A 22,307-nucleotide genomic window follows, 5' to 3' on the forward strand; every position below is an offset into this window, starting at 1 on the left:
TTTTTTTTTTTTTTTTTTTTTTTTTTTTTTTAAGAACAAGCTTTTCTTAGATGGAATTGAACTTCAGGTACACTGCAATCTTTATTTTATTTTATTTTATTTTATTTTATTTTATTTTATTTTATTTTATTTTATTTACTATTTTTAAATTTTATTTTGTGGTTGTTAAAAAAAGTTCACTTCATACCTATATAATTTTATGAGCTTAACTGTTGAAGGAATGGAGTACTCTAATCCTATTTTGCCAGTCTGTCTACCCAAGGAGGGCCATTCTCAGCAACCTAAAGGTAACCAGAGTTTTATGTGGAATTCACACCTAGCCATCTCAAGACTTCTCTACTACATACGAGTTTATTTTGTAATTGAGGGTAAAAAGAGCATTTTTTGGTCCATTTATGTTTGGGGGCCCCAGAAGTTAAACCTGTCAGTGGTATTATAGGTATTAAATATGATCTTATTCCCTTGGAATAAATTAAGAAATTAAATGATTTCCTTCCTGCTCATGGTTAGGATTAAAACTGCTGTGGTTAAGCCAAACATTTATCCACATTGGACAATTTTGAGCAATGAAAAATTCTTTCAAATGATAACATGGAGAGTTGATAGCTATCCCATTTATTACCCCTGTTGTAAATTTTGGTAGCACACCAAGACATATGGCTTTCTTCCTTTCTTGGGAATCCATTCTTCTTGCATTTGAATTGCTGTTAAATGACATACTCCCTTCCAGAGATATTTTTTGGGCCTTGTTGTCCTTGCTGCTGTTATTGTTACTGAAGCACATGAAAGTTAAGTCAGCCTTTAAGATTTTCATTAACATTCCTGATGCGGTCACTGCTGCTCAGAATACATGAATGTGCTATGGTTCTGGGAACTTTGAGAAACTATTGAAGTGCAGCTGAAAAAAGGAGAGAGGTGATTTTTATTGAATCGTGAAAGATACCAAACTCTTCATTTTGACTTGAGTTCAAAATTCAAGTCCCTAAGTTCACATTTGTTACTTGAAAAGCACAGTGCTGATGATTAGGATCTGATACTAGTTCATATATCCCTGACTAGGAAAGATGTCCTAAGTTGCAAAAGTCTTTTAAAACCCTATCTGATCTGCTTGCTACAGGCTCTTTTCCCAATGCTAAGTGTGAGAATGTGATGCTTGTCAATGTGTCAATGCTTCCCTAAAAGGTAGTGGTAGGCAATTTATAGTCCTCAGAGTGAGTTCCCACTTAGAATTCGACTTCCTTAAGGGCAGCAACTGTTTCCTAGCTCAGTTTTATCCACGTCTTTGGTCTCTGTTCATTCAATGAATCATAAATATTTGTGTGCCTCCTGCATACAAGGCACTCTGTGCTTCTAGGATTGCAGTCATGGATAAACCTGGGCCCCACTAGCTGGTGCTTTTATATTCTAGAATGGAAGGCCAACCTGAAACAGATGATCACATGATCAGTTTGTCACAGTTTGTGACAAGTGAATACTACCATGTATTGCATGTAATAAAATTACATTCACCCATAGGCCATATGATCAGGAATTGTTGCTTATAATTGGACAGGAACTCGAAGGGTCCACTTAGTTCATTTTGGATTGCCTTGCAGTATTGGGTAACATGTTTTTAAAGCAGTTTCTTATACATTTGTTATTTATGCCAAAGTGCATTATCTGGAAAGCTTTAAAAATTGGGGTTTGAATACTATAAGCAAACATAGAAAAACAGGATTACGTTAATATTATCTAACTATGTATATGTCAATAGGATATGGAGTCTCTCAGTTCCTTTTTGTTATTATCACGAAATGAATATATATGTGGCCTAATCACGTGTATGCCTTATTATGCTTGTGTATGAGCTCCATCTTCCCCCCCTTGGGTTGCTATAAGCATTTATTCCTTGTCAATGATTTTTCCAAAAAATTTTACCCCACATCTTACCATGAGCTCTATGAAAATATCAAGTTTTGGTTAAAGAATTCAGCAATGATGGGTAACAATAGGTTCAAATTCAAGAAAGGCTCATAAAAATGACCCTGGTAATGACAAGTAATGATGAATAAGATGCATGGTAGCAGTTACAAACAGAAGAGACTTACCTGACTTTATTTTTTACAAGCCTAATTCCAGTCCAACCCAGTAATAATAGATCTTTCTCATCATAGGAATTGACGGACACATCAGCTATTGGAAGCACCAGAGACTAAGTGATTTCCGGTATACTTTTCATCAATTGATACTAAAATGTTATCAGTCCATTTCACTCTGTCTATTAACACATGGACAGCAGGGGTGTCTCGTGAGGACTTTTGGCAATTGTAGAAGCCTGAGCCATGAAGCGGAACACTTCTCTCTTATCAAAATGCGAAGACATCCTTCAAATGCGAAAAAAAGCCAGGTTGCCAGTGTGCAGATTAGTATTCCACAATGAAAAGACGTGTGGTCTGTCCGCTTGTACCCACTCCTGCACTTGCTGACACATACATTCTCTCCAGGTGGAGTCCCTCCCCCAAATTCTGGCCAACACTTGAGTTCAAGAAGTGCTTCCATATGTGCTCAGGGGCTGACATCTTAAAGGATGAGAGTGGGTTCTTTGGAAACTCAGCCAGTTGAGTTTCCTGGGCTGCTCCCCAGACTGGCATCTGATGCCTGAGGCCATGCAGTCTTACTGTCCATGCTTGTCCTTCCATAAATGCCCTGTTATCTTCGTAATGGGGTATACTGAAATGCCACCTTGGAGCAGCTCAGGTACTTGCCAAGTCAGATGAATTTGGCAGCAGAAAGCTGTGCTGTTTTCATAAAAGGCTGTTGGTCCTTTCTTATTATAAAGTAATGGTGCCGGTTCCTGCCAGGTGTGCAGGCAGCTCCTGGAAGAATGTTGGGTGGTTGGGTGGGTTGTTAACACTTTCAAGGTGCTAGATACCTAAGGAAAAGGAAGGCATGTGGAATGAAGTCAGGGAAGGTAAGAACTCCCGTGGGAGTCAGGCCACTGCGGAAAACCAAAGATCACAGGCATCCACCAGCTTGACTGCTGCCTTGAAGAAATTTAAAGCCCATTTTGTCAGATGTAAATTTCTTAAAAGAAGCTGGAATTGCTGCTTTTTATATAAAATCTCCTGATTTTTATAGGTTGCCAACTAAAAGACTTTTTGGAACACTGCAAGAGCCAAACACAACACATCTGTTGGCCAGGGGCTTTTGTGCAAGGGACTGGCTACTCCAAGTGTGGTCTCCAGACCAGCAGCCTCGGCATCTCCCTGGAACTGATTAGCAAAACAGAATCGCAGGTCTGCCCTGGACCTACTGAGTCAGAATCTGTCTTTGAACAAGATCCCAGGTGATTCAAATACACGTTAAAATTGGACACTTGCACTGGTGGCCCGATTCAGGTCATCATGCCCTCAATGCCAGAAAGAGCTCTCAAATCATTAGCTAGAAGTTAAATATTTTAAACAGAATTCTGTTTTAAAAGCCCAAAGAGAACCTCATCCTTGAGGTATGAACTTGAATATAACTTGTCTGGGAAGGCCTCTTCCCTAAAACTAGGTTAGGTGTCCTTGCTCTGTGACTCCCTCCCACCGTGTTCTTACAGTTGCCTTTTGACATGAGGTCCCCATGAGGGCAGGAGGCATGTCTTGCTCACTTTATATTTCCAGCACTTATCACATTGCCTGGCACATAAGGATGTTCAATGAGTAAGTGCTGTGAAATCTCACGATCTCAACTCCACGGTTGAATTTTGCATGGTAACTTATTTACTATTTGAAAGGTCTTAACTAGATTTGTTCAAGGAGGGAACCCAGCAGTGGCACCAACTTTTTTGTACCTACAGTCTTCTTGTCCACTCTTTTGGGGTGTAGCTTCCATCTCACTATATTGCTTATTTGTGCCTACATTCCTGGGACTCATCCCAAGACCAGCCACATAGCAGCTATTCCATTAGGATGTCTTGAATGGATTGAACTAGAAAAAATAAAGGGTTTAGGACTGGCTCCTGTGCTCATGCTCCTTTTAATATCATCCCTTAATTACTCATTCAGGTTATAGACTCGTGGCTACATTATGGACTTAAGAAAAAATTATAGATATATAGTTGGCTGTTCACTGTTGTGAATTAAATAAGCTTATAGTGCCCTTAAAGATGTAGAATGCATTCCATTATGGAAATGATGAAGTAGTGTCTTTATGTTTATCTTGTTCAGGTAGAAGAAGGCAGGAGTACTTCCCTTTCCTCATCTCAGTAGATTGCTATTATGAAATCTGAAGTGGATTTTAACTATCTTGACCTCATATTCTTTATCCACAGATAGTCTAGAATAGCATATCATGAAGGAGAAAGAGGACAGGGCAGCCCAGGTGGCTCATTGGTTTAGCGCCGCCTTTGGCCCAGGGTGTGATCCTGGAGTCCCGGGATCGAGTCCCACGTCAGGCTCTCTGCATGGAGCCTGCTTTTCCCTCTGCCTGTGTCTCTGCCTCTCTTTCTCTCTCCTCTCTGTGTATTCTCATGAATAAATAAATAAAAATCTTAAAAAAAAAAAAAAAAAACAGAAGAAAGAGGACAGGCCAAAGCAGATACAAAGATAATATTTCCTACATCAATATTCACTTATTCTATATTCTCTACAAAGGTCATTTGTCATCAAAAACCTTTTGATCCAAACAAAAATATTTTAGGTTGGATTCTCAAAAAATCAAATTCAGACATATTTGAATGCAATGAAAAGTGAATTGCTTTGCTGTGATTCCATCACTTGATAGAAATTGACTTCCCATGGTTCCTATCTACTGGCAATATATATCAACACTCTTACCTTCTAAAGGAATTCATTCCATTTAGTGGCACACTCTTATTCTGCACTGGGATGGCCTCTCATTTTTGTATTTGTGCATTTATTGTTTTTTTTGTTTTGTTTTGTTTTGTTTTGTTTTGGGGGAGTGGTGTATATAGATACGTGTCTGTGATTTTAATGGCTTCTTTTAAAATTCCTAGACTCTCATCTAGCATGGCCATTCTGAGAGTATGACTTTAATTCTAAAAGATGTAGTAATGCCTTTTGGATAAGAATTCTATTTTAGACCAAAAAAACAGAAAATTGACTTCCTGTATATGTGTCATAGAAATTAATTTTTCTGTTGATTGTGTAAAGTGAAGGAATAATTGTCACTTTAAGAATTAATGTACAGTTAATGTCGTAGGTACTTGATATCATGAACTGAGACTTATAAAATTTCTTTGAATGACAAGCCTGTTAAAATATGCTCTTCAGTGTATAGTCAACTCATTTTTTTTCTTATTTTCTATTTTAAAGAACAATAACCTGGTAAGCCTTTAATAACTGCATAATTAAAGGAAAAGTATAAATGGATACACATTAAATTATTAATAGTTTGTCACATTAAACAAGGTGAAGTTGGAGGTGAGTGAGGTAGAGACTCATTTTTCACTTTATATTTAAAAAGCTTGTATTACTTTTGTGATTTAATTGCCTGAAATAAAATGTATGAAGAATTGAGTAGGTACATGACCTAAAAAATTAATCAATTCTGATGGGACTTTCTTATTTACTTTCTATTTTCAAATTCATTATAAAAGCTCCATTGTGTCAGTCAGATTTAAAATTATTTTGAGTATATTTGACAATGGTTTTAAGTGTACATCAAGTTATATTGTATGCATCAGAATTTTGGCATGCAACTTGATGTTTGGGTGATGAGGGGGTACTTTTAATTGACTGCTTTCTGGATCCAAAATGCATTCTTTATGGAACAATAGTATTTTGTGATCTTGATTGTTGACATAAATGTTTACCTTAAATAATGCTTTCCATAATGTATAGAAAAAACATTTCTGTAGGGGGAAAAATGAGAAGGTTTGGGAATTAGTACTGTGGTTTTGGGACAGGTATCTGGAACCAGACTGGTTTCAAAGTCAGTCTCCATTATGTTCTAGCTGTGTGATCTCAGGCTAGTTATGGGATCTCTATGTGCTTTAATTTTTTCTTCTGTGAAATAAAGAATGGTACTATCCCCAAAAGGTTGTGATAGGGAGGAAATCAGTTTACTTATATAAAGCACTTTGAAGACTGCCTGATATAATATAAACATTGTATCAGTTAGCCCATGCTGTATAACAAAGCACTCCCCAAATTTTGTAGTTTAAAATAACACCCATTTATTATCTCTCATGATTTAGATTGACAGGCCCATCCTTCTGGTCTGGGTCACTTTGGCTGGGGCTGGATTAGACTACTTACTGAATGGCCTCTCTTCCATGTTTCATGTGATGATGGCTGAGATAGTGGCAGCTGGGCTTGTTCACATGGTTGTGGCCACAGAGTTCTCAACAGTAGCAAAAGGGCAAAAGCCAAATGCACAGTTTCTTTTCAAGCCTTTCCTTCTGTCATTTTTGCTAATAATGCATTGGTCAAAGCAAGTCACATAGCCAAGGCCATAGCCAGAATGGTAGAAGACTACTCAGGAGCATGAATATGGGTAGGGAAATTATTCAGACCATTTTTACAGACAATCTGCTTCAAACACTATATAAACATTATCTGCTGCTTATTATTATTATTACTATTATCACTATTATCATCATCATTATTATTACTAATATTAACTCTCCAAACATAAAGCTACTAAGAGTAAAGACATACTCTAGTAAAGCTCTTGAGTATGTCTTTAGTTAGTCATTAGCATTTGCCATTTCCAGATATTGTGGGAGCCTCAAAAATTAATACTTGCAACAAGAGAGTTTTTAAGAGGAGCTTATTCTGCAGGGCTGAAATTATTATTTTTGTTACAAACCATAGCTGTCCCTACTGGTCTCCCTGGGAGCATTTTGCAGGTTATAAAATACAGCTATTACTATGGTAATCATATTGCAAGTATAAAATGGCTTTGACCTACTTGTTAAAATGCAGTGTGTATTAAAATAAAGACTGTGAGCTTAAAGCTAAATGAACTCAGAATAAAAACAGAATGGCAAGTCCAAAGTGCTTGAGAGATCTTCAAATGAAAGAAGGGCATTTGATGAAGAGGATACACTTTTCCTCATTCTTTTCATTTTCCCCTTGTTGTGATGACCTCCGGGAAATGACACTCATCTCTAAAAGCATTTCTGTCCTCTGACTTGCAGGCAAAATTTTTTTTAAATAATAAGAGCTACCATTTGCACAGCTGCTTACTTCACACCAGCCATGTGCTGGGTCTATGATACAGTCTTTCACTATCTCATCATGACACCTCTCTAAAGTAGGAGCAGTTATTCTCTTTTTATAAATGAGGAAGCTGAGGTTCAGAGAAGAAATGACTTACCCCAAAGCATGGGACTTCCTGCTCTTAGAGGCTTGGATCTAAAACTTAGAAGAAATTGGTTCTAATTGTCTCAGTCAGTTTGTACATTGCCATCTTCATTTACTCAGGAAATAGTGATTATGCAGCAGACATCACGCTGATTGTTGTGTTAGTCAACAGATGGGCCATTTGAGAGGTCTTCTGAGGTCAAGGGAAGCTTCCCGATGTCCAAAATGCGACGTGGAGGATATGTAGACATTGCTTAGGAGTAAAGGGCTGACCTGTGTTTCAGGTAGCAGGAGGAGTAGGAGCAAGAAACCAGAGGACATGCAAACAGGTCAGCTTAGCTACATTTGGGAGGCAATTTTGATAAACTGGCATTGTAAATAAGGTCACATCCTAGAGGTCTTCGTGAGTCCAGTTCCTTTACCTGAGGGCACTGGAGAGCTATAGGAATGTTCTGAGCGGGAGATGTCATGATCATATGGTTTGTTTAAACAGGTCATTCCAGTCACAGCTTATAAAATGGGGTTGGCTGGGCCGGAAGGAGAGGCAGGAGTTCTGGTTGCAAGTCAGACCAACACCCTGGCCAGGGAAGGAGACAACAGTGCCAGGATCAGGGCATGAGAGCAGAAATCTGTTTGGATAGAGGGGGAGGAGTTACAGATGACATCTGCTTGCCTGACTTAGAGGTCTGAGTGGATGGGATGGTTCCCCTGAGGAAGAAGACTTGAAAGAGGATGATGTATCTTTGATGGACTCAGTGGTTTTGTGCCTCTGGAACTTCCTGGTGGAGGCACCCAGATGGTGGTGAGGACTCACTAGTCTTATCCTTATAAGAGCTCTCACGACTAGAAGGAGATCTGAGGTCCTGAGCACCCTCTAAGCTTGCATCTCCTCATCTTTCTCCTCCTTTGACTGACTTTGCCCCTTTAGTACTTCTAATGTTATTTCCTTATTGTCTTTCTCTACCACAATAGAATATAAGCTCCATGAGTATAAGCTCCATGAGAACAAAAAATGTACGTGTTCTCTTCACTGCCACATCCCCTGTACCTAGACCGATGCTGGGCTGTAAACGAGCCAGCCATCAGAGGGTGACAGATGCCTCTAGAGATAGGGGGAGTTTATCAGCTTATCTTCAGAGAATGTGGAAAAGAGCCCAGGACATAACCTTGGAAGGGACTCCAGTAAAAGGAAAGACCAAGAAAGAAAGAAAGAGGAGTCTTCAAAGAAAACAGAAGATGTTTCCTCTCTTTGCTCTGAAGTTTGAATGACAAAACATTGCGAACTTATAAGTATCCAAAAAGAGTGGCTCTTGGGGACCTTATGGTTTCTGGAAACACAACAGGATAGAACTGAGTAGGCAATGTGCTTCAGTTTTATTTTTGTTTTTGTTTTTAAGGATTTTATTTATTTATTCATGAGAGACACAGAGACATAGGCAGAAGGAGAAGGAAGCTCCCTGCAGGGAGCCTTGATGGGTACTCGATCCCAGGACCCCGGGATCATGACCTGAGCCAAGCCAAAGGCAGACGTTCAACCCAGGAGCCACCTAAGCGTCCCAAGTTTCTTTTTTCTTTTCTTATTTTCTTTTTCCTTGCCTGCATTAAAAAAATAATAATAATTTTTAAAATAAATAAATAATCAGCCAAGTTCAAGCAGGGCTCTAGGTAAGGAGTACGAACTCTTGGTACATTCAATTCAACAGGAAGCAGATTAAATTTATCTTGCAGGCCAATTGGGATTATTTAGTAGGCACTTTATTCCCAAGACAGTTGTGTTGAGAAAGATTCTGAGGCCCATTCCAAGCCCAGCAGGAAAGAGTGCTGTGGTCATTTAGTGCTCTTTGCTGTGGAAACTGTCCTTGGGTGGCAACAAAGCTGACATTCACCACCCTCATCTAGCAAATGTGTTACTATGAATAATAATTTTCCAGAATTACTTCCATTCTATCTCTCACAGTATGTATTATTTCCCAGATATGAATCCTGCCCACCTTCCTCAGTCCCTGGTACCCTGCTTGGTAACTTGTGGTCCTCCGGTCTCATTAGCACAACTCACTAAGGGACTTGAATGAGGCCAGAGTGAAGCTTGACTTTTTATAGCCTGATCATTTTTTTTTTTAATTTTTATTTATTTATGATAGTCACAGAGAGAGAGAGAGAGAGAGGCAGAGACATAGGCAGAGGGAGAAGCAGGCTCCATGCACTGGAGCCCGACGTGGGATTCGATCCCGGGTCTCCAGGATCGCGCCCTGGGCCAAAGGCAGGCGCTAAACCGCTGCGCCACCCAGGGATCCCTAGCCTGATCATTTTTATGCACCCTGGAAAGCTGTGTCTCCATAGCTTATAAGTTCAGGTGCTGAGTTTTGTCCATAATTATTTGCTCTTTAGCATAGATAGTTTTGAGACCTAATCCATCCCAACTTAACTTACTTCAGTTAATAGTTTCTATTAATTATTCTTTTCTACTTGTGCTAATCCTTGTCCCAGATAAAAGTAAATCCTTGAAATTCTCTTGTTGCCCCCTAGAAGAGAGTAGAATACTCGATAGGCAATGCTAATGGCAGGCTTCCTTTTGGAAAGCTCCTCAGTTGTGTCTCCTAACTAGGAGAGTAAACTCCAAGGCCAATAACCAGAAACCTCAAGCTTCAATATCTGGAAGGAGGAGCACCAAGAAAGTCTGAAATGCAAGGAACATTGAGATTTTTGGCTGGCAGCTCATAGTAACCTATCATTACTTGACCCTGAGAAGTTAAATGACTCATGAGAGGTCACCATAACTTGATGAGAATCATTATCACTCGAGAGAGTGAGCTCATGTAATTATCAAAATATAAATGGTTCTTTGGAATGCTAGCCTGTTGCTCCAAGTCAGTTCAATCATAATGTGAATTTTGGCAATAGTATGCAATACCTTTTCTCCCCTCATGTTGGGGTAGAGGGTGAAGACCCATGGTCATCAATCAGTAATGATTTACCAAGTGTCTACATCGGCCTCACCTTTGTTACAGACATTATGGAAAAATTCAAAAGAGCCTTGTAGAGATGCCCGGTATCTTCCAAATGCTGATTTTTGCAAGGGGAAGTGGAGGAGAGGTACAAACAAATGAAAAAGCAAGAAACCATTCAGAGCATATTCAATGGTGGACAGATGGTAGTTTATCAACATGAGATACCCCATAAAGTGTCTGGGGCAGCAGGATCAGCATGAGAGGGTATGTGGTGATTCGAGAAAACTTGAAATGGCCCTGCCTGCCCTTTGTACAGTGGGGAGAGGCTTTATGGAGGAGGAGGATCTTCCCTGGACCTGGGAGGATTGGAGGATCTAAGATGTATTTGTTTTCTGTTGCTGCATAACAGATTACCACTGGTTTAGTAGCTTCAAACAACATCTATTTCTCATCTCACAGTTCTATGGGTTAGAAGTTCAGGCATAGTATTCCTGGCTTCTCCACACAGGTTCTCAAAAAGCTAAAATCAAGGTTTTGCCATCTGTGTCCTCGTCTGCTCCTCTTCTGAACTCCTTTAAATCGTTAGCAGAATTCAATTCTTTGCATTGGGTAAAGGACTGAGCTCCCTGTTTCCCTGCTAGCTGTCAACTAGGGGCCACTGTCAGCTCTTAAGGGTAACTGTTAAATCCTTGCCACGTGGCCTTCCATCTGCAGAGCCAGTGACTGACAACCACCCCCTTATATAAAAGTGCCCCTCACTCTTTGAATCTGTATCTCCAGAAAGATCCGAGTCTTTTTAAAGGACTCCTAAGATTAGGTCAGGCTCACTGTGGATAATCTCCTAATCTTAAAACCAACTCATTTGGGACCTCAATTACAGTGATAAAATTCCTTCCCATCAGCTCCTACATTCGTGTTTGATTGGAAAACCAGGAGAGTGTGTGTGTGTGTCCCCAGGCCAGGAGTCTTGGGGACCATCTCCGAATTCTGCCTACCGTATGATTAGGTAGAGGGCATGAAATGTCCAAGCTGGTAACTAAATTATCAAAATAATGGCTTCTATGTGGATCTCATGCACAGCCTGAAATTGGAAGGAGGCCCTTTTAAAGAAAATGAGCTTCAGAGTGGCCAGATGGTGACTTAGAACTTGAGGGATCTGACCGACTGTCTGATTTCACCATTTGGAACCAGAGTACCTCACTGGGTTGTTTTAGTCTACTGGCAGGCTCTTCTTTCTGTCCTCTTCTCTCACATGCATGTACAAGTTTTCCCATTTGTCCACATTTCAGTGGGATGTGTTACTCAGAAACACGTGGCAGCATCTGGAGATACTTTGGTCATCACAGAGAGAGAGGATACTTACTGGCATGTGGCAGGTAGAAAGAAGCCAGAGATGCTGCTAACCATCCTTCATGGACAGAACAGCCTTCACAACAAAGAATTATCTGGTCCCCAGTGTCACCAGTGCCAAGGTTGATTTCCTTTATGAAATGACATGTCACTTGCCCGTGCAGGGTCTCTCTCAAACTTCCTAAATTTTGATCATAATATTGTATCTGCCTGGCTTCGCCATCGAACCCCTTCGCCATCTCAAGGGTTCCCACTCATTCTTCAAGACTTGGTGCCAACATAACCTTCTTATCTGGTTGGTCCATGTTACTTGCTCTGCACCACTTCATCATACCTGGGATACCTTACTCAGGGCTTTGTTTGATGTATGTACGTATAACAGATCTAGATCTGTCTCTCTCCCATCAGACTGTAGGTTTCTTTTGAGAGTGAACTGTGTCTTTTTTGTTCCTATATCCCCAAAGCTTATTACCATACTGCGTCTATATAGTAGATACTCAGTAAGTGTAAGGTAGACAGGTGGATGGACAAGTGTATGATTGCCTGAAAAGTTCCTGGAAGTAAACTACAGTTCTCAGTTTCCTCTCTGCTTCTCTTCTGAATGTCTTTGGTGACTACGTATTGGCCAGAGTGATTGGTATATGCAACTGCTCAAGGATCTGGAAGCAGAACCACCTGGGTTTGAATCCCATCCCTGCCACTTACAAGCTGTGTTACTAGAGGCAGTTTACTAAACTCTTCTTTGCCTCAGTTTTTTTCTGCTAAAAAAATGGAGATCATCATAATCCCTGCCTCAAAGGGCTGTTTCAAGGATTTAATGAGAGAGTTTATAAAAGGGCAGAGTTAGAGGAAATGGGGAGGGGTGGCATTTGCATAATGCTTCCTTGTTTTTCAAATGTCACGGTAATGGACTTCCCCCAAAAAATCGGGGTGTGGGTCAGCATGGCTGAAAGTGACATACACCTCCACAGGAATATTCCTAAAAATACAGGGGCAAATTTTCTCCACAAGCACACTATTTTGAGTGGTTGGGGTATCAAAGAGTTTGAAACCATGCCCCATGAGGAGCAGTTAACAGATGTAAGTTGACAGAAGATGAGGTTTGGGTTATTGAAGGATGTTGAATGGGAGAGTTGGCTGAAGTGGCTCTGTGTGATCCATATTGATAGAGTGTTGGCTGCCAGTTTACTGGAAGGAAGAACTTAATCCAGGAGCCAGCTGTCCAGTGATGAACTGAGCTGCCGCAGGAGCTTTCCTTCTTGGAGGGCTGGAATGTGGGACACTGTAAAAAAGATTCATTTGCTTTATTTTATGAATATTTGTCAAGTGCATACTATATTAGCCCTCAGGATGCTGTGAAAAACAAGATGGAGACAATCCCTACCGTAATGGGGCTTCCAATCTATGGCACCTATTTCCCAAAATGTGAGGTGGTTTGGGATGGTATAGAGTCAAGTCATTAACCAAAACTGAGTTATGCATAATTAAAAATTCTCTTTCCAAACTTCTAAACCTTATAAATACATCAAGAAGGAGATCTCATGGGACACCTGGGTGGCTCAGCAGTTGAGAGACTGCCTTCAGCTCAGGGCCTGATCCTGGGGTCCTGTGATCGAGTCCTGTATCGGGCTCCCTATAAGGAGCCTGCTTCTTCCTCTGCCTGTGTCTCTGCCTCTCTCTCTCTCTCTCTGTCTCTCATGAATAAAGAAAAAGAAGGAAATCTCATTTGGTGGCTAGAGTTGTCACTTTTCTAAAACTTGATCATCTCCCTTTTTAGTGAAAAAGAGTGACTTGAGGGTTACAGTCTTAGGCCACAGTTCCTAAGTAACTATTTTTTGAGTGATTTGCTATACATCTTTATAAAAATAAGACAACAGAAAGTATTTAATACAGAATAATTAAAACCAAAGTGATACTAGGGGTGATTTTATCTGGCTGGGCTTTTTTTCACTTTTCATATGTCCATACAGTAAAATTCACTCTTGGGTTTACAGTTTAATGATTTTTACAAATGCATATGGTCTTATAACTGCTCCCCTAGTCAAGATACAGTTCAGTTCTATCACCTTCCAAAATTTTCTCATGCTACTCAATCCCACCTACCATCTCCAGCCTTTGGCAACTACTGGATCTGCTTTGTGTTCCCATAATTTTGTCCCTTTGGGATGTCATGTCCTGAAATCCTCTAGTATGTAGCCTTTTTAGTCTGGCTTTTTCTTAGCATAATGCATTTGAGATTCATCCATCTTGTTGTGTGTGCTCAGTTCTTTTAATTGCTGAGTAGTAGTCCATTATATGGATATACCACAATATATTCATTCTAAATAATAATACAGGTTATGTTCAATATGACAAATTATGAACATGGTACTTAGTAAAAGCAGATTTGGCTGAAATCCTATAGGTGGTATGCAAATAAGTGAGTCTGGCAGGGGAGGTGGGAACTAGTCTGACTCATTTATGCATTAAGGAATTGTTTGTGATGGGTAGCCTTTTAATTTTTTATCCAAACCTTCAGCAGTGTGTTGATTGAACTATAAACAGGCTTTCTGTCTTCTTGAGTAAGAAAATACCTTTTGGGCCCTTGAGGTAAACCTAGTGGCCTCTAGACCATCCATTCTTGTCTCTTATTTATTCATTTCCTCCTTGTCTCCCTTCCTCCCTCTTTCCCTGCCTCCTTCATTCCTTCCATCAACCCCTCCTTGTCTTTGTCCTCTTCATCCTCATCCTCACATTCTCTTTCTCTCTCTCTCCCCTCATACCCTCCCCCTAATATTTCATTGGAGTTTATGTAACTGAATTAATTAGACCTATTTCTCAAAGAGTTGGTTTTCTGTAAAATTCACTTTGCAGTTGGCATAACAGAAGAGCTGGCATATTAATCAAATGCTACAATTTGTTCTTTGTATCTGAATCAGGCTTGGGTTGGGCTTCCTGCTTATCTGTTGTCCGTTTATACTGTTTTGTCCTTTGCAGCAAATGAGCCTGGATTCTTTGTGATTGGGCCAGGTGATGGCTGTGAGTGTTGATAGATTGGGTGTGGAAATGCTTAACAGGGACAGACCCTATCTCCTTAGTTAGTGTTACAGAGTCCCCAGGATATAAGGTGTCTGTATGAAAATAAATAAGGGCTTTTCTTTTCCTTTCTTTGGCTGATATCAATACCATTTAATAGAATAAAATGATAAAAATCCCGTCCTGTCTTAAATAACGTGTTAATCGCTGTTCTATGTATTTATTCATGTTGTGTTTCTGAAATATGCTTTATAGACATTTCCTTCACCCAGTGCATTTTAAATCCTCAAGCATGTTCAAATTATATATATATTTAATTATCTTGTGTGTGTTGGGGGGGGGGAGCGAAGGAAAGATGCCCTTTGTATCTAACCAGATCCAAGTTGGTAGCCTCCTCCATTTAGTCGGTTTGCTACAGAATATAAAGCCTCTTAAAGGATTCGAGTGCATATCTTAAAAGCTCATCAGAAATATTCTAAGCCATAGATGTTTTTTTCTCTCTCAGCAACATTTCAGATATGGAGGTTCTCCTCGGTTGCCCCTGCTAGAGTTGCTGAATTTATAATGCCACAGGAAGAAAGAAAGATCTGTTCTGTTTTCTCGTCTATGGAACGAGGGGGTTGAACTGGATGGGAGATGTCAAATTTACAGCACTAGGGCTGTCACTCCCTTTCCATCCACATGACAGACATCACTAATCAATCACAGCATGCTTTGCTGCCAAATGTAGTCTCAGACTTCTTGTCAAGTCAGCACTCCAGGAAGCCACGGTTAATCAATCAGTGTTAGTCCAAGAGATGAAATCTATTTGCCATTCTGAAACATGATGATGTTTAATCTGTAAAGGTTACATCACTGTTTCATAGTAAAAGGAAGAATGTTGGAGGATATGGGTAGTTTCAAGTGAAGAGGATTTCAGATCATTCTATTTTATGCTCCTTGAAGGCAGGCATTGTGTTTTATTCATATTTCTCCATGTTTCTCTACTCTATAAGGCAAACCCTTTCTCACAATAGACATTCCATAAATGTTTGTGAAGTGGTGCACGCAGGAATGAATAGAAAGCATGTCTTTCTTCCCAAATGTCTGGCCAGTTCTTTGCTCCTTCCGTAAGACTGTACAGTTCAGTGCTTCTTCCAAAGGGCAGGCACAACCATTACCATGACTGAATTTTGTCTGCTTTCATTCTGGCCGTTCCTGCAGACTGGCTAGATCAATGTGTGCTTTTATCCACCAAGCATTGGCAGAGCCAGGCAACTTGGCATCCTTAGCTGGACTTGATGAGTTTCCCCTCCATCCATTGTCCTATTCATAAACCTATTGAGTAATACAGATGGGGGTCCACTTAATCCTTCCCCTGCTGGACTCTGAATTCTTGCAATCTGACTTATGGCTGGGAATCTGAAGTTTTAATGCTGTAGATAGGAATTCTGTCCATTTCAGGATTTAACACCAGGGGGAATTGTGTATTTGACACAAGATATGCAGCCTTGAGTTATTGTTTGTAACTCAAAGTAGATTTGGGAAGTAGATTTTAGGTTCCTTATGGAAAGGACCAGATCTGATAACTTTTTATATTTTGATAGCATGATAATATGCCTTTTGCAGGATAGATTCTCACTGACCATTTCATATTCCTCAAGGTAGTTTGATGAAATTTCTGCAAACCTCTGTCTTCTTTAACTTTTAGAAGAAAATCATCTTTCAAAAACAGAAAGCAAAACAAAACAAAACAAAACAAAACAAAAACAGAAAGCATTTTTCCCCATCCAGGCACTGGATTTCATCTAATGAGAATACTAGCTGTCCATTTAATGGAAAATCACTTATAGGCAGGGCATTCTACTAAGTGCTTTATATATATTATGCCTAAACCTCAAAACAACACCAAGGCTAGTGATATGAATACCATTTCATATATGAATAAATGAGCCTTGGGAAAATTATGCAACTTGGCCAAAGTCACAAGATAATAGTAAGTGGCAGTAAGTACTGGGATTTAAAGCCAGACCTAACTCTAAAGTCTTTTCCCCCTAAAGATTCCAGCTGTCTCAGTTCAGATGCTACTTCCTCTAGGAAGCTTTCCATAAGGTAATACTTCCCTCTGCAAGGCTGTTTGAGACGTTCTTCCTCTGTGTTTCCATAGCAGTTTATACTCCCTTGTTAGGATACTCTGTTCTGTGATGGGCTGTTTCTCTGCTGCCACCCCACCCCTTGCTTTTGTCTGATGGCTGAATGAGTCCATCTTTCCCAGGAGAACATCTGTCACGTTTCCTTCTTCCCAGTGCACCATATATAATGTACAGCTACACCCTCAACAGTCTAGTGCAGTTGAGAATTCATTATATTTGGGGAGGAAGAATATAGGGAAATGTAATCCATCTCTAAATGTGGAATGGTGGAGTTGCCTCTCTCCTCTACTACTAAGTGCCTTCTGCTTCCCTCTGTCATGGCATTATTAAACCATTCCATTTTTTAACACTTCACTGTTTTATTAACTGTACTTCTATGAATAATTAATACGTGCAGATGTTCTTATGTTTATTTATTGTGCTTCAGATACCTTGTGTTTCTTGAATCTGAGAATCCATGAGTTTTATAAATTCTAGAAATTTCTCAGCTATTATGCCTCTCCCCAATTTCCTTATTCTCTCCCTGTGGGACTTCTAGTAGACGTATGTTGGATCTTCTCATTCTCTTCTCCATATCTCTTACCCTCTCTTTCATCATTTTCCACTCTTTATCCCTCTGTGCTTCATTTTGTGTTACATCCTAAAATCTCTATTTTTCTTTTCAGTAGTATCTGACCTCCTACTTAACTGATTGATAGGCTTTTTAATTTCAATGAATCAGTGGGGAGAGATAGAAATCACTTCTAGTTTTCTTGTAGGCTTTCATGTTTTTAATCATTGTAGACTTTATTGCGTGTTCTATTTCACAATGTTATTTTATGACCCTAAACTCTTGAGCTCTCATCCTCATATTTGTTAACATGGGTGTCCTGAAATTTATTCTTGGAAGCTCATGTTTCTGCAGGGCCAGTTATATAGCCCAGGTTAGGAAACTGGCTCTCCAGGGCCATCATTTTCAACTGCTTTTGTGAGACATTCCAGGCATATCATGAACAGGATTGATTTTTATGTTTATTTTTCAGTCAGGGTTTCTTGGTTCTGACCTTTGTTATTCGTATTCCACTCCCAAGAAAGACACAGGCCTAGGGTTTCTAATTCTTAGCTTAAACTTTTCCATCCTCTTCAGAGCACAGGTAAAGATAGACAAGTTTCACTGGGCTGGTCGATAGTTCTTCTAACCTATTTTGTTCTTTGAGGGTGCAACCCTCACTAAATGTTCCTGGTTTTCTGCAGGGGTCCCATAACAAATTCCTGCTTCTCCTTATCCCAAGGCCTTGTCTCCCATGCTGCTTGGGTTAAAACCCTAGCCCCTTGGGTTTAACCCAAACTTTTCCATTGCTGCAACTGCCTTTCCCTCTCCCTCATGAGTTCACATGCTTACCATTCTTTTCTTCAGATACCTCTTTATTTCTGCCAGCTGGGTGTTTTCCTCTCTTTATTGTGGGTCAGTTAAGAACTTAAAGATTTTGTTAAATATTTTATCCAGCATACCTAGGTGTTTGAAGGGTGGGAATTTTCAGCCTGTCATCATTTACCATCTTGCCCAGACCTAGGAATTTACTATAAGTTCATGGTAAAATAATCAAATAATACACAGGGACGTATTAGTCTCCTTCCCATCTTAGACCTGTGTACTTCTCAATTCACCTAACTAGATGTCATAATCTTTATCCTTCTCTGAGGTATCCTCCTAGAAGCATTTATGTATATTACAGTGTGCATATGTATATACCATACATAAAGATTTATTTATGCTGGTGAGAATATATTTTACCTTCTGCACTGCACTTAGCAATATATTTTGGAGTTCATCATACATTAATCCACTCAGCTCTGCCTCTTTTCTTGTCATGACTGCATTTATTCCATTAAGTGGATGTACTATAATTCATTTAACAATGTCCCCTATTAGATAATTTTTGTTACTTGGATCTTATAAACTATCCAATAAACATTCCAATACATATAAATTTGCTTGTGTATCATTTAACATAGTTTTCTTTGTTGACCTGTTTCTCTGTTTTTCTCTCTTCTCCCCAACCTAAGATGGTTAATTTTATGTATCAACTTGACTGGGCTAAGGTATACCCAGATGACTGGTAAAACATTATTTTGGGACGTGTCTGTGTGTTTCCAGCAGAGATTAATGTTTGAATCAGCAGACTTCCCTGAGATTGCCCTCACCAATGCAGGTGAGCATCACCCATTACTCTCTCTCTACTTGAGCTGAGATATTCATATTCCCTTGGCTTCAGACATCACCATTCCTGGCTCTCAGGATTTCAGACTCAGACCAAGTCTTACACCATTGGCTTTCAGTTCTCAGACCTTTACTCCAGCCTGATTTATGCTATTGGTTCTCCAGGTTGCAAACTGTGTATCATGGGACTTCTTGGCTTCTATGACTACAAGAGCCAATTCTGTTAATAAATCTCAAATGTATGTGTATCCTATTGGTTCTGTTTCTCTGGAAAACCCTGGCTGACATATACACCCAGGCCTTGCAGTTAAGGACATTATCAATCATTGGTGATTCTGGCACCTTATGTGGGCCTGGTGCTGATTCAGCACTTAATTTAGATCTGTTTCGTGAATGACGGGGTACTTACCAAAAAGCCAAACCAGTGGTTGGACCAGTCCCAACCTCAGGCAGATGTATTTTGATTTCAGTAATAACAACAGCTATTGACTATTCAATAGCTCTGAAGCTATTTACTGAGCACCTCCTCTACTCTAGACATGAACTAATGCAATCTTGACAACAACTCTGTGAGGCCAGAGACATCATCTTACTTTACAGACCAGGGCACTGAGGCACATGTTATTTACATAACTAGCAAGAAGTAGAGGCCACATTTGGGTACAGTTGTGTCTGAAATCAGTGCCTGGCTTCTTGAATAGTGCCTCTTAATTAACATTTGTATTGTCACAAAGGAGGCAGGACTATCTTTCTCCCTCCTTCCTTTCCCTTCCCTCCCTTCTTGCCTTCCTTGCTTCCTTAAATGTCTACTGAGAGCTCACAGTGTTCCAGGCAGGGAGTGATAGTATGATTATTGGTGAAATAATTTCTGCTCTGATGGAACATGCAGTGGAAAGGCAGAGACAGATTAAGAAAAAAAAAAAGTGTGATGAGTGTCTGGAAGGGGAGATAATGGGGAGGCTTTAGAAGTACATAGCTTGGAGGCTCTTTTCAGGCATAGAGGGTCTCCAGCATCCGTGATAAATTGGATGACCCTTGAACCATGAGTGAACTGAGAGAAGATGGACCAGAGAGGTGAAGGAGAAGGGTCTGGCATGTTTCTTGTCTTCTTCCAGGGCTCTCTACAGTGTAATCTTGCTCTTGCAGCCACAGCCAGCTCTCAGGACCTCTGCATGCAAAAGCCAGAGAGCCTGTGTCCTGCTTCTGAAAGGTGGCCGAACCCCCCACCCTCACCCCCACCCCACCCCACCCCACCCCACCACCACCACCACCACCACCACCACCACCCATCAGCCCTTTCTAATTTTAAAGCAGTAGCTCCCCTGATTGAAATCTCAATTCGGGAACAGGCCTAGGATTGGCCTGTGGCTCGGGATTTTCACCAATAAGCAGAGTGGGAGGTGGAGAGGCGTCCCTTTAAGCAGCAGGGAGGCAGCCTTGGAGAGCTTGAAGCTTCTCTCCCCGGGACCTGAGCGATTATCCTGGACCCAGAGCTGCGCACGGAGCAGCTGCCACAGCCCCGGGAATGTCACCCCCCTTGCGCGGAGCCCCTGCAGGGCCCCCTCTGGCTCCGGGCAGTTGGCGGCCGACGCCCCGCTGGGCTTCCTAGCCGCGGCCGCACCCCAGGTCCCCAGGTCTGCGGCCCCCTCCTCCCTCCCCCCCAGTCCCCCGCCGGCGGAGGCGCCGCAGCGGCGAGCAATGCGAGGCTGAGCCTGGTAAGTGGCCCTCCCTTGGCCGGGGCGCTCGGAGGGGCGCTGGGGCGCCTGTGCGCCTGGTTTGGCACGACCCTCCCAGGGAAGGGGGCTTGCGCTGGGGCACTAACCCCTGGCAGTGATGTGCCTTGCCACACAGAGACACGGAGGCCGTCGTGAGCTCTGGGGATGGGGGGACCTAGGGATCATTTTGCTCTGCCTGCCAGCTCTTGCGCAGCCACTTTATTAACCAATACTAATAACCAATAATGATATCAGGGGGTGGGGGTATCATCGTGACTGTATGAGGACGATGTGTGTGTGTGTGGGGGGGGGGGGGACGACATTTAAACTTCTCCGAACTTGCTGTTTAAACAGTCCTTATTCTCTTACAATTCATTTTCCTCAAATATTTGAAATGTATTTATTGCTCACGACCTACGTATTTATTTCCGTTGCACTACCAAAAAATATTTTCAGTGTATTCAGAAATATCGTAAAATAATGAAGGATAGCTCCCCACACTCCTTATTGCTTTCCTTTCTAGAACTTTTTAATATTCTTCCCTTTTCTCCTTTGGTAGATACCCGTAATTTAGCAATTCCGGATTTATGTCTTCTCTCTGAACTGGGAGTAGAGGTAGGGGAGAGATCTCATCTCTTGGCCGCCTTCTAGTTCACACAGAGGAGTCTATAGGAGGAGGAAAGGGGTTGTTTTTTTTTTGTTTTTGTTTTTGTTTTTTGTGGAGTGGGTCGTTAATTGGAATCTTACTCTTCCAGCTTTTCAAATGCACCCTCAGCTTCTAGGAGTCAGGGCTTGAGGACTGGAATCATGCATATCTGGAGCGTCTAGGCAGCTGTATCTTAGGGAATTTTAAAACCAAAATAACCTATAGGGTTTGGAGCGGGGGTGGGGGGGTGGTAAGGTTTATTGAAAGAGACAATTTTAGCTTTCTTCTTCTCCCTCCCTATCTGTCTGTTCACTTGCATATAACCTAAGCAAGAAGTTGAAAGCCTAATGCAAAGGGTCAGGGATTTTTTTTTTTTTTTTTTTAAGATGAGGCAGCTGGAAGAAATGCCTTCCAAAATTGGAGCAAAGTCTGATGCATGGATTGCCAAACTCCATTTCTGCCCATATTAAATTATTTCGACTGTTAGCAGACCTCATTTTGCTGGGCTGGCCTTTATTTTCAGTCGTTGAGGTGGTGTGAATCATTTGTATGCTTTGAGTTCCCTGACTTCTGCAAACAGATGTTTTTATCTGTGCAACTAGTTGAATAATTAGAGAGATGGACATGGGCCTCTACGCACAGAGCGGACAAACACTGCTTGGGGAGGATTTGGGCATTTCCTTTTCAAATCATCAATTGCCAAATCTTCCCAGCCGTTGGGCAATTCAGATAAAGGTGTCAAGTGAGCTGAGCAATGAAGAATTTATATGTGCAGCTAATTCTGCTCGTCCTACAATAAAACATCTTCCCATGGGGCCAGAAAGTCGGGGGAAGGGAGGCTTATAAAAATGATCCTGTGTTCTTAGTCACTGACTACCCAGCTCTCCCTGGATTTCTGAGAACCTGCCAGGAGAAACTGTTGACTGAATGGAAGTTTCAAGAAATGCAGAACAGAAATCAGTACAAGCCCTCCTCGAGTGACTTTTATTTCTGTTTGGAGGAAAGGAAC

General features: G+C 40.9%; 1 protein-coding gene across 8 annotated transcripts in view; it reads left to right on the top strand.

Annotated features, from left to right (window-relative positions):
- PRICKLE2 (prickle planar cell polarity protein 2) overlaps window positions 1–22,307 on the top strand; it is a 321,790-nt gene that overhangs the window by 144,753 nt on the left and 154,730 nt on the right. Inside the window, exon 1 of one of the 8 annotated variants that reach the window (XM_072785521.1) lies at window positions 20,360–20,652. The exons of the other annotated variants lie outside the window; for them this stretch is intronic. The gene's annotated coding sequence lies outside the window, so the exon portion shown is untranslated. Of the gene's footprint in view, window positions 1–20,359; window positions 20,653–22,307 lie in introns of those variants that run through there. 8 annotated transcript variants of the gene reach the window in all.

The sequence above is a fragment of the Canis lupus genome, chromosome 19 (genome assembly GCF_048164855.1).
Source record: "Canis lupus baileyi chromosome 19, mCanLup2.hap1, whole genome shotgun sequence".
NCBI classification, from domain to species: Eukaryota; Metazoa; Chordata; class Mammalia; order Carnivora; family Canidae; genus Canis; species Canis lupus.